This window comes from Arvicanthis niloticus, chromosome 22 (assembly GCF_011762505.2).
Source record: "Arvicanthis niloticus isolate mArvNil1 chromosome 22, mArvNil1.pat.X, whole genome shotgun sequence".
In the NCBI taxonomy this organism is placed as follows: Eukaryota; Metazoa; Chordata; class Mammalia; order Rodentia; family Muridae; genus Arvicanthis; species Arvicanthis niloticus.
The window spans coordinates 37,338,152-37,362,511 of record NC_133429.1 but is presented as its reverse complement, the minus strand read 5'-3'; the positions used below and the strand labels follow the sequence as shown (position 1 = coordinate 37,362,511).

The 24,360-nt window shown below is 40.3% G+C and overlaps 1 protein-coding gene across 1 annotated transcript in view; it reads left to right on the top strand.

Annotated features, from left to right (window-relative positions):
• The window catches only part of Lgr5 (leucine rich repeat containing G protein-coupled receptor 5), a 132,043-nt gene that overhangs the window by 37,295 nt on the left and 70,388 nt on the right, over positions 1–24,360 (top strand). The window lies entirely within an intron of this gene.

Here is a 24,360-nt window from a genome sequence, read left to right as displayed (position 1 = left end):
GACATATATTCACTCAACACAGCCATAAAGATCAACTACAAAAAAAAAACCTTTCACTTTTCATTGGTATCTGTATGACTCATCAAGTAACAACCCAACCAATAGCAGCAGAGAAAGCATTTCAAATAACCACCAAAATGTCACACAAAACTATCCGAGTATCTGGAACAAAGAATCCCGCAGACAGCATTCGGCATTCTGAATGGTCCTGAGCGGGTGATGATGTCTATATGACAACGACCACAAGTGAGAAAGAAAAATTTAAATGCTTTTTTTCAAAGATAGTAAATACTAGCATAAAATTTAAAAGTATACCGATGTGGAATTTTAATGCTGAGAATATTCAGACATTTTGAAAGGTAAGCCTCAATTCAGGTGGGAAATCTATACCTACAGATGACGATCTGTCTTAAGCCCCGTGAATGAATTACAGAATTATCTTGGTAGTTAAGGTTTATCAATGGACAGCCAGTTCATTTTGGAAAACCTTTTAAAATAGTATCATTAATTTAAAGCAATACAAAGATAACATGTCGATAAACTCTAGTGTATGCCTTGCCTGTATGCAACTTCACAAGACAAAATAAGGAAAACTTAGTTTACTTAACTTTGAGTTATAGAGGTGTTTTTCCTTCCAGAGGACACTAAGAAATATAAACGACATGACAACTTATCATCTGCAGCAGCAATTCTTAATCTTTCTAACACGGCGACCCTTTTATACAGGTCATTATGTTGTACTGACTCCCGACCATAAAATTATTTTCATTGCTACTTCATAACTGTAATTTCGCTACTGTTATAAATCATAATGTAAACTTCTGATATGAAGAATGGCCCCTGGGAAGGATGGTTAGACACTTTCCCCAAGGGGTCATGACCCACAGGTTGAGAACCATTGGTCTACCAGAACTGGGCTAATCAAAAAAAGAATTGTGTAATGCTTTTTCTTGGAAAGTAAGGAAATGTTTATCTCAGCACAGAGTTGCTTTAAATCTTGAACATTGGTCAGAGGAGCCTGAATTGCCTTTGGGGGGGTTCAGAGGCAGAAGACCCTGTTGGTGTCTCAAAGCAGAGGCAGACAGTCTTAGGAGAGAGTGTTGAGGGTTTCCTTCAAATTTGTCTGCATCACTGATCTTTGACTACTGGACCTTGCAAGAACAGCTCAAGAAGTTTCTTACAGCTAGTCTGAGGACACACATTCAAGTCTCCTAAGAATGCATCTAGAAAGATTGCTCAACTACAAAAATGAAAGAACGTGTGAAGAACTGTTTTCTTTGAAGCCTGTCCGTGTGTCTAACTCAAAGCTAATGTACAATGTGTACAAAAAAAAATGACCCAAAAATTCCAAAATGTTCATATCAAGAAAGAGAATCACCTAAATTATAGGCACAATCTCCAAAATCAAAACATCACTCCTTTTATTGAGAGAGAGAGAGAGAGAGAGAGAGAGAGAGAGAGAGAGAGAGAGAGAGGAAAAGCTACTAATGTACTCAATCCAAAGATGACATCATTTTCCTATTTAAACTCCCAGAGGGGCTCTAAGACTCTCCAGGAGAACCTGGGCACTGCACCATGACCAGGAAGGCCAGCTTGGGCTAGCTCTGACCCTTGAAGTTTTGGGGGACCTCACAATAAGTCATGTCGCAACAAAAGTGCTTCCACTCAGCTACGCCAACTGATCTGCAGTTTCTGGAAAGCAGCCTGCTGGTATGCTTCAGTGCCCTTGGGCATGCTGTTCTCCTCATAGAAGTGCCTTACCCATTCTGGCCCTCCCTTTATCCTAGCCAAGATATCTCAAGGCTTGGCTCAAGTGCTGGTTCCTCTCAGAACACTTAATGTTAGGGAAGTGGTGATTAATTGTTTAATACATGTGGAAAGGACGTTGTTATCAGGCTTGCTGGAAGAAGTGATTAATTCCCAACCAGCTAAGACCTGCGAGAGATTTTACGAGATGTTTCATGGGATGATGGACACTGTGGGACTAAGGATTTTTCAGCAGCATTTTCTGATTTAGAAAATGTAGACCTTTATGCTGTGCAGTTCCTTTCCTCCTGGGACATTTTACTTCCTGAAATGTTCAGACTCTGATGGCTGGTGTGGAGATTCTGACAAGATAGAAAACTTGCCATTGGGTTACAGAATAATATCCAGGGTTTCTGTAATTAGGAAGGCTGTACTCTTTAATTTTTTTTTATTTTATTGTTATTATGTATGTTTGCGCATGATGTGGTCAGTACGTATGCCATGGCATTCACACAAAGGTCAGAAGACGGCTTTATGGAATTGGTTCTCTCTGCCTTTACATGGGTTCTGGGAACCTAATTTGATTAGGATAATTTGTACTATGAACCCAGCCATATCAGTCAGGACAGGGTAGGGACAAAACAGTTAACTAAAGTCTCTCTAAAATCCTACCTTCTCTTACCTACCATTCCCCTTGCAATGCTATAAAATGCCATGTCATCTAAAAAGCTCCTCCCCAACCAATGGCAATGTGTTGACAGTTTTATAGATATGAATGAAAGATATGTTCTGCAATCCCATAGAAATGTGTGAGATCATTCTGGGTAAATTCTTTAACTTTTGCCCCAAGTTGTATCTACTGCATAATTTAACCCTGACCTAAGAATAGTCCATCTACATAGAGCAGGGGTTATCAACATATGAGTCAGGACCCATGGGGGGGGGTGTATAGTGACCCTTTCACAGGGGTCACCTAAGACCATCAGAAAACACAGATGTTTACATTACAATTAATAACAGTAGCAAAATTATACTATAAAATAGCAGTGAAAACAATTTTGTGGCTGGTGGTCACCACAACCTGAGGAGCTATATTAAGGAGTCGTGACACTGGAAAAGCTGAGAACCACTGCCATAGAAGTAAGTACACTGCATTCTTCTAAGTAGATTCTCAAAGCAATGTTACTTTACTGAAGAAACTATAGTCGAGAGTAGTAGCACTGGCGTTGACCATGAAGATATCAATAGAGCCCTGGATTCTTCTTGGCCTCAGTCAGAAAGAGCCTGAGTTAAGTTCCTAGAACAGTCGACTGGTAGATCACTACGAGCATCTTGATTCATCATCACAAGTCAGGACAGGAAAAAGGGCACAGAACCAGCGGCAGAGCAGTCAAAGCGACTGGTTCTTGACAAGTAGATGAGCCTTCCCAGCCAAGGCTGGAACTTGCAGAGTGATGTGGGAAAGGAAATCCTGTTGGAAATTGAAGTCCCTGTGTATAAATAAGAGCAAAATCACGGACTAAATACACTGCGGCTATTTTTAATCAGGATGGCATGGACTGAGAAAATAGAACATTATACCTAAAACAAGAAGATATTTGAATGACTGGGGTTGTGGTTCCAGCTTAAGAAATATATCAGGGAAAAAAAATAGCAGATGTGTCTCAAGTGGCAGGGGGGAAAAAAAACTAAAAGCATTAACCCAACAAAAACAAAGAGAATGGGGGAAAAAAATGAGAAGGGATGGGATGTGTTAACAAATTTGTAAAGCGGCTTAGCAGAGAAAATGGCCTGGAGTGAGTCAACAAACAGTTCAATGTCTCCTGTGAAACCCTAGGAAAGATCTTTGCTAGGGCCAGGGTGCCACTGAAATCAGGAAGACCATTGGAAGTGAGCAGATGGACATATCCCTTAGCTCACATGGCCAGACATCCATCTCCTCACTGGCCACGTACCCCACACAAGCAATAACCCTGGTAGGAGAGGGGAAATTAGACATTGGGAAGAGCGACCCCTACAGACGTGGGCAAAGAGGTAAAAAGCAAATGGCTGCCTCTTCATAGTGAGACTCAAAGGAAGAAGGGTGATACTGAGGCTTTGATTTTTGGGTTTTTGATTTTTCTATTATAAGGTTTATGATTATTTTAATGATATATTTATTAGTTTATATACATATGATCATTTGTACTATAATATAATTATATTTGATATGTGTAATGATATACTAATTATATCTTATATATTGTATATTGCATATTGTGTATTATGTATTATATGCTATTATCATATATCATATATCATATATCATATATCATATATATTTGTGCCACTTTGACCTAAAGTAAAATTTTAATTTAAAAAAAAATAAAAGGGTTAGTGAGATGGCTTAGTGGGTAAAGGAACTTGGAATATAGGTTTGATAATCTGGGTTCAATACCACAACCCAAGAACATAGCAGGAGAGAAAGGACTCCCAAGACAGTTGTCATCTGACCTCTGACCTCTACCAGCCCACTGGGGTGCTGGTGCACATATGTGCAAACAAGCCCCCCCCACACACACACACTTAATTTTTAAAACAAGAAATAAAAGTTTCATATTATTAGATCGCACATTTAAAATTTGAGAGTGACATATTAATGGCTAACAATCTTAGCATCCTTGATAAATACACCACTGACTGCCGTGGGACTGCCACAGACAGCTGCACAGCTGTGCACGCCCCAGCTTTGTGAACCTGTGCTGTCATGGTGGAGGCCACGCCTCGTCTTCTCAGGTGTTTCAGCTTAGGAATAAGTATGCATTGCAGACTCACTACATGTGGGTCCTTTTAGTTAAATTCACTCTAAAGAGATGAGTGCTCCTTTCTTCTCCCACGCCCATCTTCTCTCGGCTGGCATTTAATTACCCAGCTAAAGTAGCTCACATCGACATTTTAAGCTCTGATTATATAGCTAGCCTGGCTTTCCTAAGAGAGTTTAAATAGTGTAATTTTCATTGTCTTGAGCCTGGTAATTTATTGAACTGATAACAATAAAATGCCTTTGGAATTTTTTGTTGTTGCTGCTGTTAGATGTGTCAGTGTTTTCCCAGTTCTTGAGACAACCGTGAGCATAAAAGTGAACAGATGTTAAAAGTGGGGTGAGCGAGCGTCTTCACACAGCAATGCTTTTAGCAAGCAAGCCATGCTATTGGTAGCTAGTGTGAAATCTCTGATGCCTCTCCAAGGAACTACTTATTCAATCTTTTCACTGTGTGTGTTTTAGAAATCTCTCTTCTCTAGCTGTTGAATCTGCTCCCTCTACTGGAATCTAAGTTAAACAAAACAGAAAAAAAAAAATAGCTTTCTGAAGTCAAATAAAGAGACTCGATCAGACTGAAATGAGGAAAAGCAGTCAGGCTTGGAAGTTGTTCTCACAGCACTCCTGAAAAGACCCATGGTGGCGGGAGAACATGTTACCTCGCCCCTTTTGAGTTAACAACAGTGTCCACGGGTTGTTTCAGCTCAAAGAAAAGCAAGGCTTAACTTGAGTGCTTGGATAATCTAATATAATTCAAGGCTCATCTTGGGGCAGTTTGTTCTCTTGGAGAACTAACTACATTTCTGAGTTCCTCCTTAAAATCTTTGAAGCACTGCAGAAGTATACGCATCAGTTATAGCCTGAATGTTTCAAACGAGCTCCAATGGTACATTATAAATATTGCATTCACATCTCTTGTGCCATGGCAGCGAGAATTGTAAAGATCTTCCATTTATTAGAAAAAAAAAATCCCTATTTTGGGAAAATGCCTACCTACCTTTACAGGCTGATTGATATATTACCCAACAGCAGAACTAAGGCTGGACTCCATGTCCTCTTGGTTGAAAATACAGCTACATTTTCATATCGTCTGTATTCACTGGGGGAGGTAACTCAAAGGTTAGTCAGCAAACTTCATTGAGTCCCTTTTCTATCAGTTATTCATTAGTATCTTTTTTGGTTAAACAGGTCAGCATGTAGAACAAATGCAAAGCCTGTCTTTTACCCAATACCTGAAAGGGAGCACAGAGCAGTGTCAGTGTTCTCAAACATGTCTGCTGCATTATCCTTCACAATGCAAAAAAAAAAAAAAAAAAAAAAAATGGTGATTCAAAATACACTTCCTAGAAATAAGAAAGGGAAAGAATAAGAAAGGAGGATGCAGCATCCATTTGACCATCACTCAAGAGTACTTACTGAGCATCAGCTGGAAGCCACACTAAGAGGTGGTGGTTCGGTACCTCCACCACACTCCCCTGTCATTTAAGGAATACAGGATGTAAACAATGAGGTGTCCTCAAACTATTATAAGTGAAAAAAACCAGAAGGTGTGAAGGGAACCAGAGGCAGCAAACAGAACCTGGAACAATAAAAGACAACCTATTTTTAGATTGAAAGGCAACAGATTTATCTTGGATGATGAAATTTATGAAAGGAGATGTCTTGCCCACTGTTCTATAGCTGTGAAGAGACACCATGACAAGGCAACTCCTGAAAAAGAAAGCATTTAATTGGGGCTGGCTCACAGTTTCAGAGAGTTAGTCCATTGTCATCATGGCAGGCCTCATAGCTGAGATCTACAATCTGATTCACAGGCAGAGAAAGAGAAAGATTCTAAGCTTGGCATGAGCTTTTGAAACAGCAAATCACACACACACACACACACACAGTGATACACTTCCTCCAACAAGGCCACACCTCCTAATCCTTTCAAATAGGATTCCAATTCCTGGGAAGCCAGCTTTCAAATCTTTGAACCTGTGGGGCCTGTTCTTATTCAAACCACCAAGAAGAGGACTGGCGATTGCCAGGGAGGGTAGGATTAGGTGAGAGCTAAGAATGGAGGGGAATGTGTAGCAAGGGTCCTGAGCAAGCAAAGCACTTGAGACTTAGGAACTGTGTGGTGTTGGGAATTGTCTTAGTCAGGGTTTCTATTCCTGCACAAAACATCATGACCAAGAAGCAAGTTGGGGAGGAAAGGGTTTATTCAAGAGACAAGAGCTGATGCAGAGGCCATGGAGGGATGTTGCTTACTGGCTTGCTTTCCCTGGCTTGCTCAGCTTGCTTATTTATAGAACCCAGAACTACCAGCCCAGGGGATGGCACCACTCACAATGGGCCCTCCCACCCTTCATCACTAACTGAGAAAATGCCTTACAGCTGGATCTCATGGAGGCATTTCCTCAAGGGAGGCTCCTTTCTCTATGATAACTCCAGCTTGTGTCACGTTGACACACAAAACCAGCCAGTACAGGGATCACCAAAATGGAGCAACCAAGAGGACATGTCAGATGAGAGTGGAGAGTCAGGCAGGAGCCAATCACTCTTTGAGTCATACTCAGACATCTAAACCTCACCCAAGAGCAAACTGCAACCTAGAGAATTTTAGACAGTCCAGGGATTATCTGGCTCTGTCTTAGAATTCAATATGGCTTCTCTATGAAGAATCTCATGAAGAGAGAAAAGAGTGGGTGCAGACAGTGGAAGAGCACACAGCAAAGAGGAATGAGTAGGCTTAAGATGACAGATGGAACCAGAGGGAGATGCTCTTGTACCCACACCTACATCCTCATGGCACTTAACGTGCAGTGTGTCAAAACTGCACAAGGGTACCTGTACCTGGATACAAAAAGACATAGGACAATAGTCTATAAAACCGTTGAAGAAAAGGCTCATTTGAAGTATACTTTCTTGACTCAGTGTAAGAGTAAAAAGCAGTCTGCTGGGGCTGGACCACAGACAGCATGGACAAGTTTACAGGAGTAAAATCTAACCCAGAGAGCAGGACTGGACCATAAAGACTCCAGCTCACTGCAGAGAAGAATGCTTCGAGCTTCAGTCAGAGGGCTAAGTCTTCCCACATTTCCTCACTTACCCCTTACCACGCCATCTTAAAGTAAGAAGGTCAGACACAGAAGCACGAAAGTGACCAGGGCCTAACAATGACTTGGTATTTGTACTGTCATTGGAGACTGGCATGGCTGGTTTTACTTAACACAAGCTGGAGTTATCACAGAGAAAGAAGCCTTCCTTGAGGAAACGCCTTCATGAGATCCAGCTGTAAGGCATCTTCTCAATTAGTGATCAATGGGGGAGGACTCCTTGTGAGTGGTAGTCTTGGGTTCTATAAGAAAGCAAGCTGAGCAAGCCAGGGGAAGCAATCTAGCAAGTAACATCCCTCCATGGCCTCAGCATCAGCTCCTGTCTCCAAGTTCCTGCCCTGTTTGAGTTCCTGTCCTGACTTCCTTTGGTGATGAACAGCAATGTGAAAGTGTAAGCTGAACAAACCCTTTTCTTCCTAACTTGCTTCTTGGTCATGATGTTTTATGCAGGAATAGAAACCCTGACTAAGACAGACACCCTGGTCTCTTTCTCAAATATGTTCTCCATTTTCCTCTCATCATAAAGTAGATAGATCTTAGCACCCAGGCCCCACTGGAGACCCTGGGAGGAAGTAGGGTGATGTGAAGCAAATCCACTTTTTAAAAACCCATAGTTCTGTTTTTATTCATGTGCATGTGTAAAGTTACACAAACAATCTCACCACACATCCATTTTAAGATAACCTCTTCCTATTCATTTTAAGATTGGATCTCTTTCCCCTTTGAAGCTCTACCCGTACCATATGCATGTGAACACACGCCAGCCGCCATTCTTCCAATAATGCATTGTATCTATAGCAGTGATCAGTAATTCATAATTCTTCTATGTCCGTTCCCCCTAGCATTGGAGCACACTCGGTCAGCATGGGAACTACATATCCCAAGATCCCATCCCAACAAATACACTTGGTGATTAAGTTTGAAACAAGAGAATAGAGTCGGAGGTGGTGTGTAACTTCATGTTCTCTTAAACATAGAACGTCTTGCCTCGGACTTCTTGCTTATCGAGTGAAAAATGTCAACAAATAATGTAACCCTGAAGATAATAGCAAAGCATCTCAGAAACCTGGTTATCCCCAGAGGTTCTCATTCACAGCAAAGCACACTGACTAGGCCACTCAGCTAGCCACTCCCTATAAATATGGGGCTGTCAGGTGAAAGAAAAGCAAACTGCTGTCTTTAAGCTCCTGTATTTTAGGATATTTTTGGTACAGAAACTTAACCTAATGTACACTCTTTCTAAATTTTTGTGCCATCATTCTTTTCAGAGCTGTGGATTGAATCCAGGTGAGAGCAGTTACTAGGCTAGTCAGGAGGTCCACTCTTGATAATGATAAAGTAAGAGTCCTCGCAGGTGTTTCAGAATGTCAGATGGACTATGGAAAAAACAAAAAGATTTCATCCCATTAGCTTGGAAGGGCCCCATCATGATATCGTGTGGCCTGTGAGGTATTTCAGTACCTTGGTTATTATTCAGGATAGGAAATACAATGAGAATGTCTGTCTGAATAAAATAAAACAGGCTTTTCAATGAACACTGAACACTTTGGAAGATTTTCTTTGAAGTGCTCCTAGGGACGCCTTTTCTGTTCAAATAGTATAGTCACTAGGTATAACCTCAAGCCCAGAATTACCTAACAGACACTCAATGGCACAGCCCCAGGGTCACTGCCGGGTTTATGTATATACATCATATCTTTATAGCCTTATCGATATCTTTATGGCCTTTTGCACTGCTTCTTATTTTATATTTTCATTATCTAATTATGAAGTGATGAAATCATCTTCTGAAAGGATTTATGGTGCAAAAAAGAAATAGAGAAGATCCTCTATATCCCCCTTTGTAGAAGAAGAAACTATTTGGAAACTTGCTTTTTTTTTTTAACTTGCAAAAAGACAAAATTAATAGCACTCCATGTGTGATTCGTGTCTGTTCAGTGATTCTTAACCAATGGTGACTCGGCCTCTGGGGACACTTACTTGGCAGTTGTCCCCTGTTGTTCCTCTCGGGCTACTATAACAAAGTGCCATAGGCTGGGTGGTTTATGAAACAGGTTTATGCATCAGACTTCTGGAAGCTGAGTGTTCAAGATCCAGCATCCACGCAGCTGCTTCCTTCCGAAGGCCTGTGCTTCCATTGTTTACACAACTCTCTTCTGCAGTGTCTATGCTAAGTGTTCCCACCTATGACAAATGAAATTTATACTGGGCTAGAGCCCAGTGACTGCATTTTAACTACATTGTGCTTTTAAGATCCTGACTCCAATCACAGTCACATTCTGAGTTTCTCAGAGCTAGAACTTCAATATGCAAATGTTAAGTGGACACAATCCACCACAAATGATGAGAAAAAAAAAATGCTGGTTTTTCACAACTGTAAAAGGCATCACTGGTATCTAGAGCCAATGGTGTTGGCTCTACAACTTGGTGTACTTTACAATGCAAAAGACACCCAGCTCACAACCAAGAAATTTTTCAGTTTAGATGTCAGTAATATCAAACGTAGCATAAAGGTTGAAAATCCTTTCCTAGTTCCAAAATTAGTTACTTGATCATTTTTCCAAGCAGAAGGAAAAACACGTATTATACCTAAAGCAAGCATTAGAATATGAATCTTTGTCAGAATATGAATCTTTGTCAATTTTCAGGTACCATACATACAAGCTATCTTTGACAATACGTTTCAGAGATGATTCTTGGGAATATAACACCAACCATGTCCTGGCATTACTTCACTCCTAAAGTCAAATTGGCAACAATTTGTAAACGTGATACAAGTACTTTATATGCCTTAAATTTCTAGGCAAACAAATCATAATAAGAAAAAGAAGCATAGTATGTAGTATTAATTCATAGATTCTCCAGAAGATAAAAATATTAAACTAATTTCAGCTAGGTCAGGAAGAGAAAAAGAATGACAGTAGAATGTGGTGTGAACCTTGGCATTTGCTTTTCATCCCAGAGAAGCAGGTAACTTGGGATTCCAACTCCAGTTCCAGAATCTTGACTTGACATGGGCCAGAGGAAGCAAATTATGATCCAGAAGAACCCAGGTGATCAGTGAGGGTACACACCTGTAATTGAAGCATCCAGGAGGCTGAGGTAGGAGAACTGTACCTCAGAGACCAACTAAGATTATACAGTGAGTTTGGAGCTGGCCTGGCTCTATAAGAAGACCCTGTCTCAATAGAATAAAAAAAAGAAACATGGGGAGGGGACAAAGAATGAGGTCCCAAGGCTAAGTAGAAGCAGAGTAGATGGTCCAGAGTAAGATCAGAGTAAGGGTACTGGCAAAGAAGTCAGGTCACCCAGAGATACCAAAGTCATAAATAAATTCAGAAAATTAGAGAGACACCCTTTCCTGTGACGGCTACTTACATCCACAGAACTTCTTAGAGTGAATCCAGTCAGGCAATCTATGAGAATCTAAATTTGAATTGTGGCAAAGAAGAAACAGAAACTGTATCATGAATTCCAGCACACGAGATCCAGCAAAGGGTCAGTTAACCTAGAAAAACTATTTCAGTTATACATGTCTCTGTCTCTTCACCTGTGTAAAGGATCCTTGTCCATAAATTGTGTGTGTGTGTGTGTAGTGCTTGGATATTATTATTAAAGGTTGGATATTATTATTCTGGAATCATGTCAAAGATATAGTCAATAGAGCTGCTAACCATTTAAATGAGAACAGAAGTAATATGAAAGAAGTAGGCGAGGCTGGAGAGATGGCTCAGGGGTTGAGAGCACTGACTGCTCTTCCAGAGGTCCTGAGTTCAATTCCCAGCAACCACATGGTAGTTCACAACCATCTGTAATGGGATCTGATGCCCTCTTCTGGTGTGTCTGAAGACAGTGACAGTGAAAGTGAAGAAGGAGGAGGAGGAGGAGGAGGAGGAGGAGGAGGAGGAGGAGGAGGAGGAGGAGGAGGAGGAGGAGGAAGAAGAAGAGGAAGAAGAGGAGGAAGAGGAAGAAGAGGAGGAAAAGAAGGAAAAGGAATTGGTCTTGCTAAGAAAACACAGAGGGGAAACTGGTTTTGAAGGAAAAAAGAAAATACTGAGTTCTATTTAAAATTGTTGAATTTTGGTAACTGGTTTGTTAACTACATAAAAAAGTTCAAAAAAGCTATTAGAAGAAAGATATGTATCTCAGACAAAATGTCAAGGCTACTGATTGCTCCCAATGTTAATTCCATGTAGCCAGATGTGGTGGTTTGAATAAAAATGGACCCCATAGGCTCATATAGTTGAATGCTTAGTCACCAGGAAGTGGAACTATTTGAAAGATTAGAAGGATTGGCAGGTGCCACATTGTTGGAGTAGGTGCAACCTTGTTGCTAAAAGTGTGTCACTGGGGGTAGTAGGCTTTGAGGTCTCAGAATCTGTGCCTGAGGACCAGAATGTAGCTCTCAGCTGTCATGTTCATGCCCTCAATGATAGTGGACTAAGCCTCTGAAATTGTAAGCAACCCTCCCCTAAATTAAATGCTTTCTTTAATGAGAGTCGCCTTGTTCTTGGTGTCTCATCACAGAAAAGTGAAAGACACTAGGTGATATTGCTTATGAAATAAGTACATAGATGAAGAGGAGAAAAGCAGAGAAGATGAAGCGTCTATATCCTAGACCAGCATTTCTCAACCTGTGGGTCATGACCTCTTTGGGGGTCAAAGACCCTTTTTAAGACCATGGGAAAGAACAGACATTTACATTATGATTCTTAACCAAGAGCAAAATTGCAGTTATGAAGTAGCAACAAAAATAATTTTATGGCTGTTGGTCACTATAACATGAACTGTATTAAAGTGTTGCAGACAGACATTAGGAAGGTTGAGAACCACTGTCCTAGATGTTTAGATTTTCGTGATGTGCTTGACAGCACAGTTCTTACAGAATTGATCAATACTACACTCACTTCAGGGAATGCACAATTACCCTTGAGAAGTTTTGAGATATCCACAATTACTTCATCAAACAGTCAACATGTATATAGAGAATTTCACTATATCACCTACAATGTCCTCAAACTCATGATCCTCCTGCCTCAACATCCTGAGTGCTAGGATGACAGACATACTCACTGCCACCGCTCAACTTTATGTTTAATATTTTCTTGCTGTCTTATTGTTTCAAACTTGCTTTTCTGTGTCATGGTCAGTCTTGTAGAATGTGACTACCATTAGTAATTTGCTAGCATAGATTTGAAACTGCACATCACAATTGCCCAAGTAAACACTACTCTTCCCAACTAAAGCCTTCCTTTCAGGAAAGTATACAAACATTTGTGCCTAACAATGTTTCTATATACTATAGACTTCTGGGTCTGTACTGAAAAAGGGATTGTTTTCCTGGTGGTGTTGTCTTGTTGGTTGGTTGCTTGCTTGCTTGATTGATTGATTGATTGATTGATCGGTTAGTTGGTTGTTTGGTTTATTGGTTGTTTGGTTTTTTGTTGTTGTTGGTTGGTTGGTTGCTTGCTTGCTTGCTTAATTGATTGATTGATTGATCGGTTAGTTGGTTGTTGTTTTGTTGGTTGGTTGGTTTTTTGTTGGTGGTGGTGGTGGTTGGTTGGTTGATGGCTTGCTTGCTTGCTTAATTGATTGATTGATCGGTTAGTTGGTTGTTGTTTTGTTGGTTGGTTGGTTGGTTTTTTTGTTGGTTGGGTGGTTGGTTGGTTGTTTTGTTGGTTCCTTGTTTTTTGTTTGTTTTGTTTCGTTTTGGGTTTTTCTTGGTTGGTTGGTTGGTTGGTTGGTTGGGTTGCTGGTTGTTTTTTTTTGGTTGGGTTGGGTTTGGCTTGGGCTTCTTTTCTGCTCATTTACTTCCTTATTTTGTAAGTCTAATACGAATATATGAGATTTCTAGAAATGTCATCTCCTCACATATAACTCTTGGTAACTAATTGTTCTCTTACTAGACGTAGTAAGACAGATTAATACCTAGTCACATTAGCTACATCTACCCTTTTCCATTAGCATGATAATAAAACTTTTTCAAGTGCACTTTGGGTTAATGCTTAGTCCTTTTGAAGTTCCCATTAAAAGTGATATTAAGATAGCCATTTAATAAGATACCAAGGCACAAGCCAGCTGATGCTAAATCTTTTTAAGTTGTCTTATAATTTTAAAAATGCCTCAAGAGAATTATCAGTATTAATGAACTCTTACTGCTTTACCCTTTTCTATCAGTACAGGCAAGAGACATAATTTCAAAAATCTCCAAGAGATTTCCCCCATAGGGGCTGGGGGGGTGGCTCACTGATGAAGAGCAAATACTGCTGCAGAAAAGGATCTGAGCTGAGTTCCTAGCACCTACATCAGGCAGCTTGCAACCACCTATAACTCCAGCTCCAGTGACGAATACCTTTGGTTTCCACAGGCAATTGTGCTTATGTGCATATACCCACACACAGACACATAATGCAAGTTTTAAAAAATGAATCTTAAAAAGCAATTATGTTTAATAATAAGTGAAAAATATGTAAACTTTACAATGTGCCAGGCCATATGGTAGTGCAATCCTTTCTCACAACAACTCTATGAAATAGGATTTGTCATTATCTCCATTGGTGATGCAACGGAGAGGACTGAAGTTAGAAAATGACCAAGGACTTACTCAAGACTGCTCAGCTCTCAAATAGCAGATCAAAACTCTCAACTCACACTGTCAGCCTTAAAACCAAGGAGATGTAACATTGGGCAAGGAAGGGGCACTCTCCTCTTTACAACTCAATATGTACTTACTTATAACAGTAAGTGAGCTTTACCTCCAATTTAAACGTCATCCAGTAAAATAAAATATTTTGCTGGAACTTTGAAAGCCTCTTATGTTGACAATTAAGTCATGCACAAAAAATATTAACTCTATTAAGGGAATACCAGTTAAAACTGCAGTCAGCTAGTGTTGACTGACAAACTGACAAAAATCGTCAAGAGAAAGCATATCAGTCTTTGTGATGGCAAACATGCAATTAGAGGTGAAGTATTGAGTGTCCTCATAAACCAGTTGTTAGGGTAATAAATCAATGTAATATTGTTAAGTAAAATACACACACACCAAGATCAAACTATTTTGCTCCTATTTGTATGCCCAACTGAAATGTATATAAAGGGAAATATATATGTAAATGTGTATATACATTTTTTTTGAGATAGGGTTTCTCTGTGTACCCCTGGCTGTTCTGGAACTCACTCTGTAGACCATGTGAACTTAGAGATCCACTTGCTTCTGCTTCCCTAGTGCTGGAATTAAAAGTAAGCACTATCTATCTATCTATCTATCTATATTATATATATATATAATTTATATATATATATATATATAATATATATATATCCCAAACACTTTCCCCTCCCATAGAGTCCCTCTCTTCATCCCCCCTCCCCTTCTCCTCTGAGAAGGTGTTCCCCATCCCCCCACCCTGACATCAAGTCTCTGCAGGATTAGGTTCTAATCTCTCCCACTGAAGCCAGATAGAGCATTCCTGTTGGGGAACAGAATCCACAATCAGGCTATAGCCTTAGGGACAGCCCCTGCTCCAGTTGTTGGGGGTTTTAAAAGGCAAGTTTAAAAGTATTTATAGCATCACTATTGATAATATTGTGGAAAAAAAAAAAAAAACACAACTCCAGTCCTTCAACAGCCAAATAGACAAATCTATTCTCTACAAATAACAAAATAGAATATTATATTTTATTGAAAATGAATAAGCTGTTGCTACATGTAACACGAGTGTAAATTTTATGAAAAATAATGAACAAAGATCTTAGACACACACACAAAACTCTGCACTGCAGGATCCATTTATAGTCTTTAGGAGCATAGCTGGTTTGGATGCAAATGGCAAATGAAGGTGAATGTGAGACACCTGAGACTCCAGCCATGTTCTACCTGCTGTACTGGTTTGTACTGGTTTATTAGGTGTGTTAACTCTATGAAAATTCATTTCTATGACTACTGGGACTTGCATATTTTCCTGTGTGTGTTATACTTCAATAAGCATATTTTAGAATACTTCATTTGTTGTAGTTAAAATTACTGTAACCAAAGTAGCCAGACTTGTCATAAAAATCCAGGCTGTTATAAAATGCTACTAAAGCCTGTCCCTCTATTTTGAATTTCACTGGACAGCTTTCCCCTGGAAGTTTATCTGAAAAATGATCTCTTAAAAAAAGTGCTGGGTCAGCCCCAGCCTGGATTCATTGTTGCAAAGGGTATCTGGCGGAGAGTTAAATGCTACTGAATCTACAAAGACAAAATTAAAGTCATTGTAAGCTGAAGCCAAAAAATCAAACTGCATGCTAAGGAAGGAAGTAGGGAGAATTCAAAAGTCCCTTCTGTCAATGTTATCATTGTTTAACAGTAACACCGTTAAGATGAAACCGAAGTTGTCAGTTAGCTTGTGAAGCTTGAAAAATGAATCCGCATCAGTATTCAAGGTTGGAATTCTTATGTGGGGCTCCATACACAGTACTGAGAACTGTAGGTGTCATTTGTAAAGATTGAAAATAATCTACGAAGGGTTTTAAGCAGAGTGATCATTTGGATCATTCTGTGCTTCTAGATCTTTCTAGCTGCCACTAGTGAGTACTCTGAAGACTGACAGCAGACAGCTTTATACCTGAGGCTGTTTGAGCGCTGAGGGCCCAGCAGCGGGCTACATAAATAGAGAGAAAGGGAAGTGTGACAAATAGCTGCGTTTGAGGGTTTGTTGACATGAAGATAAGAAGGACCTGAGTTCAGATCAGAATCCACTGGGGAACTGGATTTAGGAACACTGAGAGTTAGAAACAGGAGGATCTCCAATGCTTGCTGACCAGCTGATACAGGTGAGGCTCCCGTTTGTTGTGTTTTATAAAAAGGTAAGAGAGAAGGAATATGTTTGGTGGAAATATGGTACAGTGTGGGGGAAGGGGTGCCTCTGTGGGCCCATGCTGAGGCATCCCTTCCTCCTGAGGTACCAGCCACACGAAGATATAGTATAGAATAGAGTTTATTCGGGGTATGAGGAGGGGAATTGAGAGGGTAGTAGAGACAGAGAAAGCGGGGGGGGGGGGGGGGGGGGGGGAGGGGGGTGAATGGAGAAAGAGAGCGAGAGTAAGGAGCAGGAGCAAGAGAGCAAGAGAGTAAGGAGGGGACAAGCAGCCCCTCAGGCATCCCTGGCTGTTGCCAGGCAACTGTGGGGCGGAGCCTAGACTAAATGCCAACATGGTTCAATGAGAGACTGTCTCAAAAGATAATGCAGAAAACACATGCTCTCAACCTCTGTCCTCCACATGTGTGTGCATAGACAAGCACATGAACATACCCACTCACCAACTACAGAATTAAAGAGAAGAGGATGGCGAGTGAAGAGCGCTCACTAACAATTAAAAACTCCAGAGAATGTCAACAGTTACACAATAAGCAGAAGAAATTTCCACAATCGAGCCCACAGACACGTTGGGAAAATACTGAGAGAATGTTGACTTCAAGACCAACAGAGAGCTTCTATGAAGGGCACACGTAGGGCAAGAGGTCCAATGAGCCATGGGTTCATGAAATTTGACGTGGAGATGGGCAGACCTTGGCAAGAAGAGTTTCACTCCATACACGGATGCCTCCATCCTGTGGACCAGAGATGAACTGAGAGATGTAGACTGCAAAAAAAAAATAAACCAGAAAGCATTCCAACCAGAGTAGATCACATGAGATTAAGAAACCATATTTTCTTTACATTTTAATAGTGGGCAAGACCTGCCCATGCTCACGTACTGAAAGAGAAGATACTACAAACATAGAAAACGGAAGTGTTTGTGGAGGGTCTTAGTTCTATCGGCTATACTGATTTAGGATAGACTTGGCGGCTCAATCAACAAATGTTTATTTCTCCCAACTCGAGAGGATAGAAAATCCAAGATCCAGGACTTGGGGAGCCAGATTTCCTCAGTTCTCACATGTCTGTTGTGTCCTCTTGAAGCCAACAACAGAGACCCCTCAGGGATGTTCTTATCAGGACATCAACTCCATAAGGAAGACACCATCTTCATGCCCTGATTATTTCCAAAACGCTCCATCTATAAATACTATATTTGAGGATTGGGAGTTTAACAGATCGGGGATAGGGGTACAAACATCACATTCATAGCAGAGAGTAATGTGCCATCCACTGTAGACAGCACACTGAAGTATATAATATCCTTAAGGAAGGGAAAGCGAGAAGGTTAGTGTGGTTATGGTAAGCAAGAGACAAAGGAAAATTAGAATTTGGACTGTTTCATCTTTGGTGGTCCAAAAAATTCTAGTTATTTCCATGAAGTAAAAGGGTAGGCATCCCCAGGGCATGATGAGAGAGGTTGTTTGATTAAGAGGTGCACAGCAACTCGTAAAAGTGGAGAACGGTTCCCAGAGGAAGGAGTTGAGCAATAACAAAAAAACAGGATTGGGTAGCACAGTTGGAAATGCACGAAGACCAGGAATTTATAGACATCGCTCTGTACGATTGTGGGTTTCTCTTTCCTAGTAGCACTCAGTACCCTGGAATAGTCACAGAGAAAACAGATTCTGATGTTTTGTCAGGGCTGGGGTCCTGCCAGGAGATGAAAGCAAAGGAGGGTTATGGAATTCAGAGCATCCATTAAACAGTGACCCAGCTGATCTGAGCCAAGCTGCTCTGCAGGAACATGGATTCGGCCCCTCAAAACCTCCAAAGGCTGGCTGCAAACTTGGAAAGTCAGAGTTCGTGCCACAAACATGGGGGTGTGTTGAGTGGCGTGGTGGCTGGAGAAGGACAGTAGAGAAAAGAACTAATTAAGACACAGAGAGAGCATATGATAAATCAGGTCTCCAGAGTCTGGGGTATTTAAACAACGTTTTTCTCATGGAGTTCAGGAGCCAGCAGAAGCATTGAGACAGGCAATCGGAGCCATCCCACGCATCCTATTTTGCTCTTGATACAGGCTGGGTCCTGCACAGAGACGACTCCCCAGGCCATCGACTCTGGGCCAAACCACACAGGGGAAGATCTCTTTGTGTGTGTGTGTGTGTGTGTGTGTGTGTGTGTGTGTGTGTGTGTGTGTGTGTGTGTGTGTTTTAAAGTTAGCAAACAAAGTAACACATTCATTCCGGCACTTTCTCACATGAATGTCATTCTGTATTGTTCCTACCGATCCTCCCCCCCAAACTGGTCTCCCCCATCCTCTGTAACTTCCCCTTGCTGACCACCTGCATCCTCCCATCTGCTTTCATGTGCCGTGTATTCCACTACCCCACATACCTTAAGATCTCTTCCTTCCCTCTCATCAAGGCCTTTGTACCTCCATGGCCTACGCCTGTGTATCAACACACGCACACGCACACGCACACGCACACGCACACGCACACGCACACACACATTTGTAAACTTAAATCCAGGGGGCGTAAGGGAGAAAACTTGTGGATTTTTTTTTTTTTTTTTTTTTTCTAAATGGCTCATTTTGCTGACTGTAATGATTTCTGGAGTCACTTTCCTGCAATGCCGTGATTTCACTTTGCTTGACGGCTAAGCGAAATTGCACTGCGCATCTGTTCTGCGTTTCCTTTGTTCATCCATCTGATGGACATCTAAGCTAATTTCATGTCTCACTGCAAACAGTGCAACAGACCTTCAGGGATCTCAGCGGTTTGTGGATCTGAAGTCCCCTGGATGTAAATGTGGAGGTGCGAGTGCTGACTGGGTCTCAGGGTGAAGAATTTATGAAGAACTTCCATGCTAACTTCCATAAACTCCGCACCAGTTGGCACTGCTACCCTCAATACATAAGGCTCCCCATTCTTCACACCACCATTTGTTTTCTTGATACCCACTTTGGCTAGGATGAGGTAGAATCTTACATCAGTTTCCTTAGTAGACTATCTTTTATTTACACTTTGACAACATCACACATGTAAACAACGTATCTTTATTCAGTCCACCCCACCTCCCTGCTCCTGTTCTCCCTTCTGTCAGCCAAAATAGAGCCTTCTCCATATTCCATGTCCTCTCCATTTTTTTTCTTTTAAATAACTCACTGAGTTCAGTCCGTACTGCCTGGTGGTATGTTGCTGATGCTGTAGGGTTGATCTTGTGCCGGTCTTGTGCCAGTTAGCATAGCTGAGGTGAGCTCAGAACACCACGGCCATGTCATGTCCAGAAGATAATACTTCATATGCTCCTCCCAGTCCTCTACCTGGTGCTCTTCTGTCTTCTCTTCTGTGTTAACTCAGTTTAAAATTGCTTTCCCTTGGTAACTACAGATACTGAATACTTTTCCAAATATGCATTTCTTATTTGTATTTCTTCTTAAAGGGACTGTCTTTTCAGCTCATTTACCCACCCAGTGGCATACTCAAAAAATTAGTGGTGTTTTAATTATCACAGTTCTTTGTATATTTTAGACATTAACTTTCATACACACACACACACAACAAAGACTTTTTTCCCCCATTCTGTAAATTGTCTCTTTGACTCTGTTGATTGTTTCTATCTCCGAACAAAAGAATTTTAACTTTGTGTAATCCCATTGTCCATTTTCTGATATTTCTGTGTTACAAACATTGTTTTGTTTTTGTTTTTGTTTTAGGAAATCCTTGCCTATGGCTATCTATATTTTGAAGTGTTTCCTGTGTTTTCCTTTGTCAGTTTCAAAGCCTCTGGTCCTGCATTCAAACCTCTGAGGCATTCTGAGTTCACTTTTATGCAGGGTGAGAAACGGAGCTCTAGTTTCATCCTTGCCGCAGTGAGGATCTAGTATTTTATTCTTTTTTTAAGATTTATTTATTTATTTTATATATGTGAGTATACTGTCATGATGTCTTCAGATGCACCAGAAGAGGGCATCAGATCCCATTACAGATGGTTATAAGCCACGGTGTAGTTGCTGGGAATTGAACTCAGGACCTCTGGAAGAACAGCCAGTGCTCTTAACCGCTGAGCCATCTCTCCAGCTGGAGGATCTAGTTTTCCCAGAACTATTTGTCAACAAGACTCTCCATTTCACCCAATTCGTATTTCTCACCTTAGTTAAAAATTAGAAGGCTCTCATTGACCGAGTTTCTTTTGGTGGGTGCTGTTTGTTTGTTTGTTTGTTTGTTTATTGTTTGATGTTATTATAAGTATGATTCTTTTCTTCTTTCTTGATAACATCATTAGTACTGTGTAAAAAGGCTGCCGATTTTGTATGTTGGTTTTGTTATCTTACTACATTGTGAAGATGTTCATAAGATGTAAAAGATTTCTGGTGGAGTCACTCAGGTCCATTAAGAACAAGATAATATTCTCTGCAAATGAGGTTGTTTTGGCTTCTTTCTTTCCTACTTTTAATGCATTTCGTTCTTTCTCTTGTTTTATTGTTCTAGATAAGACCTCAAACACTGTTGAATATGAGTAATGAATATGGAACCCTTGTCTCCAGTTTTGACTTTGGAGAAATATCTCCAGTTTCTTTTAGTGTAACGTTGGTTTTAGGTACATAGACTTAATTGTACATAGGCTTTATGCTCAGCTCTGCTGGCTTCCTCCTGGTTTCTTCAAGGCTCATCAGGAAGGGCGTTGAAAGTTGTTAAAGATCTTTTCTGCTGTGAAGGGATCACATGATTTCAGTTCTCAGTCTATATGAGCTGAATTAACTTCTTGGTTTATATAGGTTAAACCAACTTTGCTTCCCTAGAATGTAACCAGTCTTGCCATACTGTGAGGTCTTATTACATCCCTGAAAAGAAATCGCAAGGATTTTATTGCTATGTTTTATATCCATATCCATCAGAAAAATTGGTCTATAGTTTTCATTTGTTACCTCCTTATCTGGTTTGGGGTCAGGGTGTCTTCCCTGACCCTTCCTCCCCTTTCCTCCCAGACTCCCATCACACAGCCCATCCCCTCCTCCCCTTCTCCTTGAGTAGGGGAGTTATTTATTTGGTTGAGTTATTGCTTATTCTCAACTATATCACCTGTTAGCATGAGGGGCTTTCTGGTTTATTGTGTTGGGCATAATGGGTTCCCTCCTAGCTCTACTCTGTTTCTTTCCTTAATTTATACTTTCTTGTAATTTGTGTGATTATGACTATCTTTCTTCCTCGTTTTTTACAGTATACATTTAAATATCTTCCATAATATTGAGTTGGTTGCCATGAATTGCCCTAGTTTGTACTTGCTTGATACACATTTCACCATTGGTTTTTATATCAACTTTGCTTGATATAGCAGTCTTAGTTGGCAGTTATTTACTCTCAGGACTTGAGATATGTTGCTCCATACTTTACTTTCCTGGCTCTTAGGTTCTTCTAACTTATTTGCATTTATATGTGAGCAAGCGTTTAACCCTTGCAGCTTGTAATATTATTTCTTCAGTGTATATTATTGACAACTTGACTGTATATAATATAGAAATTCTTCTCTAATAATGTCTAATGCTTCTTAAATTTGGATGTTTACTTCTTTCTTTAGATTTGGAAATTTTCTGAAATAATTTTAGTTTTTATGACCTAAAATACCATCTATTTTAGAGATGGATTTTTGGACTTCTGAGAAGAATTTTTATTTAATTTTTACCTTGTGAAATATTATATAAATATCTGCTATGTCTGTCACCATTTATAAAGAGCTACAGTGGGCAAGCAAGCTCCCTAGAAATGGCCCCCCATCTTGCTCAGCTATGATAGGTGAGCTCTAGTGAGGCACTGCCCCAGAGAGTTCATCCCAGGATCGCTTCTTGCTATTGATGTGCTTTCTCATGTTTGTCATTGCCACTCTCCTCATATATTTGGCTTGATGTTGAGTGAACACTGGGAAACCCACTGCCTATAGGCTGGTGTGATTACTTCCTAGGTGATAGCCCATTGGGCAAATTTCCTACAGAACAACATGAAGATGAACTTTCATGAATTAATGTTATTTAGATGAATTAGTGACTTTGTAGAATTCCTGATTTGATTCAAATAATTTTAGGAAGAAAGTTTACAAAGATGGCTTTACTTGTTTTGCCTGAAAGATATAATAAAGGTAGAATCAAGAATAGAATGTGTCCCCTCCAAATAGAATAGTGAGTAAAGGCTACATAGGAATACAGTGAGCTTCCATAAATTGCACTAAGAGAAACAGGCTTGGAAAAGATTTGTGACCAAAGAAAAACATTCTTTCTAGGTCAGGTCCAGGGATGAAGCCACATGTGTGCACAATATGATAAAGCAAGGACATGTGAAACTGTTGCTTTGAACTTCTAATGAGCTTACAGAATAACACACTGTTTTAAACTTATGTCAACATCCTTCTGTAACTCCCCTGTTATGTAATATTTCACCTATGAGATAATTTTTTTCCTAGAGAGCTTTTTGTTTAAAAAGCTATAAAAAGCTGAAAGCAAAAATTTTGGTGTAGCCGTTTTCTGCTTTGCCCTGTGCGTGTGCGTGTGCGTGTTGCGTGTGCACGTGCGTGCGCGTGCACTCGCGTGTGTATGTGTGTGTGCATGAGAGAGAGAGAGAGAGAGAGAGAGAGAGAGAGAGAGAGTGCTAAACTGACAGAAGCCATCAGCTTCTAGCCCCCAGAACAGTAAAAGGGAGTTAAAGGCCAAAACGGTCATCAGTTTTTATCCTTTGTCCTTTGTCCAATGCTGTGTCCCACCTCAGTACATAACCCTGTCGAGTCAAGACCCCTAGCATAGGAATGATGGAACAAGAAAAAGTTGATGATCAATTTGTTTTCTTCTCAATGTAGTCTTAGAATAAAGCCTTACCAGTGTTAGCAGCCAATTGCCATTTGTCAAATGAAGAAATATATGAGAGAAAAATAAATTTTAAATAGAAAGCTATGGAAGCCATAGAAACTCTTGGAAGATAAATTTCTATTACATGAGTGTGTTAGCTATTTTTTCTTGTTGCTGTGAAGAAATGACTGATGAAAGCAATTGAAGAAAGGAAAGCATCATTTTGGTTCACAGTTTGAGGGTACAATCCATGATGGCAGGGATGTGATGTTGTTTCCACGGTAACCAGGGCATAAAGCAGTTGAACACAAAAAAGCTCACACAAAAGCTATGACTATATCTGGTATTGTCAAGTCTTCTCAGAGACTACACAGTCACAGTGAGATTGATCTGTTTAACACATTGCTGTTTTGTAAACACACTAACAAAAAAATAAAATCATCATTAATTTTTACTATCTAGATAATCTCAGGAAAAATCCAAATTTTAAAATATACAAACATATTTAACTCTATATTCTTGTCTCTGTTTAGTTTTAAGGTGAGAATATAGCGTGTATCTGACTATGCTGTTATACACTTAGGAGATGTCAAAATTAATAATAGTTCTAAGGTTATCATACTCAAATACCTAGAAAAACATGTCTCCTTTGAATGTATTTGTTACTTTTTCACATGTGTGCTGTACATGCATGTGTGTATGCATATTTACATGCAGAGGGAATGTGTGTGTGGGGGGGTTGCACAAGCAAATGCATATATACATGTGCACATGTGTGCTCATGCATATAAAGGCCTGAGGGATAACTTTGGGTATCTACTCCAATCACGCTTCACTCTGCTGAGGCAGGGTCTGTTGGCCAGCTGTGAGACCACTAGTTCTAACTTGTCTAGCTAGCCAGCCTGCCCCAAGCATCCATTGTCTCTCTGCGTCCACATGGCTGGGATTAGAAGTAGCTGCCATACCTTCCTGGCTTCTTCATGGGTTCTGGGGATCCAAAGTCTGGTCTTCATGCTTGCATGACAAATG